Here is a 6,100-nt window from a genome sequence, read left to right on the forward strand (position 1 = left end):
CACAAATATAGCTCATACAGATCCACAAAAAATAAATTCAGTAAAGTTAATATGTAAAATTACTCATTTAATCATGGTTGTGGTAATGATTTTTAACAAGTGTGTCAAACACTGCTTAAATTCTTAATTCTTTTTTTTAAAGTTTCTTCTATGCAGCTGCTGCAATCCCTCCTTTGAACACATCAGTCAAGTCAAGTTTTTATTGTCGTTTCAACCATATACAGTTAGTACAGTACACAGCAAAACGAGACAACGTTCCTCCAGGACCATGGTGCTACATAAAAACAACAAAGGACCAACACAGGACCACATGAGACAACACAACGAAATAAAATACCTATATAAAAAACCTACATATACCTATATAAAGTGCACGTGCAAACATGTGCAAAAAGTACGGGACAGTACAACAAATTTTTGACAATGAACAGGACAATAGATTAGCTCTTGTGTTCAGCTTGTGCTTGTGTTCAAACCTCTGAAAACACACACACACGATCCACATTGACAACAGCACACACATCTGCAGGTAGAATTTCATTTAACAAATAAATAAATAAAGATATTGATGATCAATCAACAACATTAGTCTGATCACTTGCCAATTAGCAAAACACATTTCATCCAAAATTTCTTAGATTGCAGTGTTTATCTCATACTTCGGGAACTTCAGTATGATTTTATTATGTATGCTCAGTTTAATTAAGAACAGTAAATAATTCAAAAGTTTTTTCTTCAATTTAGATGGTAATCTGTGTAGGGCCTAGTGTTGATTTATCATGGGTGTTGTGGTTGAGGACATGCTGTGCTTGAGGTCTTGTCTGTATTCTGAATAAACACTTTTCTGTTCTGGAAAATCTATTTACAAATGATACTAAATATGATTCTGTCTCTCTCTCAGATAATTCTAGCATATATGAACTAGTCTCACCAACAGTCCAATCAGGTTCCACACCCCAGGTGAAAAGCTCTGGTAACTGATACATTTGTTTGATTGTTTATTTAGCTGTTGGAATTATTACATTTGATTTGTACATGCAAGGAAATAGGACATTTATTTGTTTTTATGATTGTACTTACACTAGCTTATTTACTGATGACACTCATGTTGCAGCAAAATGAAAATCCAGTAATTATCATGTCATGATTTGTTTCCCATTCCAGTATACATGTCTATGGTTAGCACATGTATGGTTAGCGTATGTGTCTATGGTACCTCTGCTGTATATGTGCCAGATAAAAGAATCTTTTTCAACACAAGAAGCACATTTATTTGATCAAAAGAAAAAAGAAACCAATGATAAAATTCAAAAGATCAACATTGCATTAATACATTTGAATTGTATAGAAAGTAAATATCTTGAATACACTCAATATTGAATCTTAACTGTATCTACCCATATCATTCTCTTTTTCTTGCTCCCAGACTTTGGAAGACTGTCATCTCTATGAAGAAGTGTATTAGTTTATAGTAGTGTATTATCTGGATGATCCACCTAAAGATTCTATCTTTAATCTATACCACTGTGCATTACTGTGATAACTCAGCACTGAGGCTAAACTGTGGTAAACTCAGGAGGGTAAACTAATGTGAAATTATATATTTTCATACACATCACGTCTCATATGCAGTTCCATGTTTGGTTCAAAACATTATCTCTTGGCTCAGTCTTGTCTTCAGTGTTTTAATCTGTATATTATAAAAGATAATTGCTGTAATTGTTGCATGCAGTGTAACCTTCCTTCAGCTGTCCTTCAGCCAAACTTTTATATGTAGTTCATAATTTCCTGTGTGAAAATGCCGTTGCTCTGCTGCCCATTATGTTTTGACAATGTTGCAGAGCATTTGCAGTGTGTGTGTGGCCAAAGTGTGGAAAGTTGCTACTGTTCATTTCCTCCAGTTGCTCACCTAATATAATTGTCTTTGTTTGAATGTCTGTAAATTACGTGTCTGATCAGTAAGTTCTGAACCTTATACAGATTTTTGTGAGCCAAATCACCAAATTCACAGTTTGATGAGTTAATTGTCAAAGTCCTACTGTATCTGTTACCTTTGTGATCAGGGGAAGGAACCTTGATTCTCAAAGCGTGCAGTATTAATATGATGCTTCCATTTATATAAACCTTGTGTGACCTTCTGGACATTTTTTTCTTTTTCATTGTTTTAGTTTTGTGTCAAAATGTATGCCAATGGCATACATTTTGCCAAAGGTATATATTTTTGAGGGAATTTTGATATTTCAACCTCAGTTCCTATAATACATCCACAATACAATGTGTACACAAAATAGTTACACTCAGGACCTTCAGGAAGAAAAAAAAATGTCCCCACTGAAACACATTAAAACTGCAATATTTGAACTAGTGCCATTAAAGTATAAAATCATGAATTCTATATTATGCTTTCATTCTGGAGCCCAGGCTTCTTAAATTTTTAATATTTTTCACCAGATGGCGCCATTAGTTTAACCTACGGAGCAAATACATGCTTTTCTTGCTGTTTTCTGTAGAGCACTGCAGGGGCCTGTACCATGATGGTAGTTGAACAAACTCGAGGTTACAGGATTGGTTTTGAGTCGACAAAACCAAACCGATGCAATCAGGCTTTATTGGTACCATGACGCAGCTCATCAACTTTCTCTGTCAACTCAGGCTTTGATCCTTAAGCTATGATTACTCCACACGCGCGTGCAAATAAAAGAGTGACGTCGACACTGAACAACCAATCGCGTTCGATATGGATAGAGCAAGAGCTATATATTTTTCCGCGCAGGAGCAAGAGATTATTATTCAGAAATATGAAGAATATAGGAGTGTTTTTCAAGCACGCAGTAACACTGTATCTGCTGCCAAAGCAAGAGAACAATCTTGGAGGAAGATTGCTGATCGCGTTAATGCGTAGGCTAAGTTAAACAATTAATGTAAATTTATGTAGGATAATCATATTAAAAACTTATTAAATGCTAAAATTAAAATGTGTATTCGTGCTGATATATACATGCATGCATAAGTGTGTGTGTGTGTGTGTGTGTGTGTGTGTGTGTGAATGTATAGGCTATTACATCCTAAGAAAGATTGATATTCATTGATTTTTAGATGCAACCCCAACTCCAAACGTTCTTGGCAGCAGATCAAAACAAAATATAAAAATATAATTCAAAGTGGTGAGTATTTACCAAAACCTTTTATTACTTTTGTGAACATTTAATCACAAACACTTGTTTGCAGCAAACAGAAAAAAGTGTGACATAAGGAAAACTGGGGGATACACTGTGGCGGAGGAGTTGGTACTGAGTAACAACAAGGGGCGGCCGATTATGGATGGGATTGCAAGTGCTGTACAGTCTGACCCTGGTGCTGGCTCCTCTAAGCAAGTGACACTGGGTATGTGTGTGCAATGCATTACTAATGTTTTAAAAAAAAAAGTTAAATATGGCTGACTCTATGTTCTGAATCTGCACAGTAGAGGGAAATACAGTGTCCCTGTTGAAGCCAGCACACATGCACACAGTCTCCTGCACAGAGGTCAGTACACCAGACAGAACACAATGAACATAACCTGCTTTATAACAATTTTGATTTAAATTGGCCTTCAATTTATAGGGTGAACCAAATGATGAAGACACTCTGCCTGTGTCTTCAGAGACAGTTGCTGAGGTGAATGCACTGGGCTTTTTATTATAGCACACATTTGAATGTCATAATTAAATGACTGGCTCTTACACATCTTTTATTGTAGGATTTTTCACAACCTGCCCCAGAAACTGAAGCCTCTACCTCAATGGGCTTCAGAAGGAATGTGAACAAGGTAATGCTTTAAACCCTTAATTACAGTCAGTCCTATGTTTGTAGAAAGTCATGCCACTTTTTGTGATTTGATCAACCTCCAAAAAACGTGTAATGATTGTTTGTGGTGGAATTGTTTCAGGTGGAAACAGACTCAGTCAGGGCCCTTTACAAAAGGAGTCTAGAACTAGACTGTTGAAGGAGCTGGACTGTGAGCTGAGGAGGCTCCAAATTAAAAAAAATAAATTGGAGATCAAACAGCTGGAAAAAACAGATCTCAGTATGTGAACTTTTTTTTTTTTTTTTTTTTTTTTTAAAACCAAGTTACCCTGTATGAACACTATGAATGTTTATTAATGTCATTTTTCTTTCTCTCTTTCCTCCCTAGCCACATGACCAATAAAACAGTTTGAGACCTATCAGCAGTGTCAGTGTGCTTTTATTAAGTAAAATATTGTGTTGTGATTGCATCTCTGACAGCTGCGCCAGCTGGGTGGTCAATTGTGATGGGGTCAATTTCATCAGGGATAAGCTGGTTTTGTGGTGGTACTCGCTCCTTTCTGATAGTGGCTATATTGTGCAGAATGGCACATGCAGCCACTATCTGTGATGCCCACTCTGGTGACACTCTTAAACGCCTAAGGCAGTTGAAACGTGCCTTTAGGATGCCAAAGGTCATCTCGATCTTGACCCTGGTTTTACTGAGGGCCACATCGAAGCGGTTTTGTGGCCCTGTCTGAGGGTCAGGATAGGGGGTTAGCAAAAACCTCTGGCATGCATAACCTCGATCTCCTACCAACAGGCCATCAAAAAGCCCTGTCATAGAACAGAAAAGGGAAAAATTGTGTAAGCTTTTCAAATTAAAACTTTAAAGTGTACTGTACCAATTTCAACTTGCCTTCCTCAAAGCGCTGACACAAAATAGACTCACGGAAAATTTGTGAGTTATGCACTGAGCCAGGCCATTTGGCATCCAAACTTGTGATCATGCATTCATGATCACAAGTCATCTGCAGATGAAATGTACAGTAAATAATTGTCCTATCTGTTAGTTACTTAAAGACTGATCTCAATGCAAATAAAAATAACTTCACATTTTTCAAATACCTGAACATTAAGGCTGTGAAAGGACTTTCTGTTCACATAATCTGCCTCATGTTCTCCTAGAGCTGTGGCGATTGCAACGTGTGCAGTCTATTGCTCCTATGACTCTAGGGAATCCTATCATAGGAATTAAAAATATATATTTAAAATAATTCTTAACCGCTACTGTAGACTATTGCATTATATATTTCTAAGTATGAAATGTGCTTTTTTTGCAGAAGAAAAAAAACGAACGTGAAAGGTTAAATTTGTTCATATGATGTCACCCAATCAAGATATCTTACCGGCAATTTTATAAAATCCCTCTTTTATGGACATGGTCGATAAATGTCCAGGGAACACAATGAAGCTATTTATGTACCCCTGCAGAGCGAGGACCACCTTACGAATGGTCCGACAGACCGTGTTTTTCCCTAGATTCTCTGCATCACCGACCGCATACAAGTATGTACCACTTGCCAAAAAACGCAACGCAATACATAGGCCTACCATTTGCGGTACAGTAAGGGCATGGCTTCGACGAGTCACATTTGTTATGTGCGGCTCAAGAAGTTCACAAAGATAAGACATTCCTTCCGCGGAAAATCTGTATCTTTCATACAAGTAAGTATCGGGAAAGTCAAATGGATTTTGTCTGTCCCTAAAAACTCTTTCTCTACGAAGTGCTCGTCTAACAATTTGCGCGGAGATGTCCACAGGATTTGGAAGAAAAGGTGAAGCCATTGCAGCAGAGAACAGACGCTGGGAATTAGTTGCGTCACCTATATGTTTCTTTGCTCACAGCTGATTGGTCAAACTTCAGTCTGAGATCTTGGATCCAGAACATAACCTGCCCCGGAGCAGGTTAGCCGTGCAGCGTAAGATACCATGGCAACGAACACCGATTAAAGCCGAGCTACTTTCATAGTACCTAAAACCCAGGGTTGGCGGAAGCTAAACTGGAACATAGCTGGCTAGCCACCTAAACCGGCTTCATGGTACAGGCCCCAGGCCAATTGAAAATATGATGCCGCTAAAATTGCCTGGGTGTGTTGGTATATGGATGTCAGAGTGTGTTTTGTATGTGTGGTGTGTGAAAACAACAATGGCATTGTGTAAACAAACTGGCATTTAAAAGGTTAAAATCTTGAAAATTAATGAATATTTGGTAGTTATGTCCAGGACTGATGTTGGTTAAAATATCTAAGTCAGTGAAAGTGGAAAATAAATG

The 6,100-nt window shown here is 37.6% G+C and overlaps 1 pseudogene; it reads right to left on the bottom strand.

Moving 5' to 3' along the window:
• Window positions 1-4,228: 4,228 nt before the first annotated feature.
• LOC127620664 (putative nuclease HARBI1) lies at window positions 4,229-5,613 on the bottom strand (annotated as a pseudogene).
• Window positions 5,614-6,100: the final 487 nt, after the last annotated feature.

The sequence above is a fragment of the Xyrauchen texanus genome, chromosome 27 (assembly GCF_025860055.1).
Source record: "Xyrauchen texanus isolate HMW12.3.18 chromosome 27, RBS_HiC_50CHRs, whole genome shotgun sequence".
NCBI classification, from domain to species: domain Eukaryota; kingdom Metazoa; phylum Chordata; class Actinopteri; order Cypriniformes; family Catostomidae; genus Xyrauchen; species Xyrauchen texanus.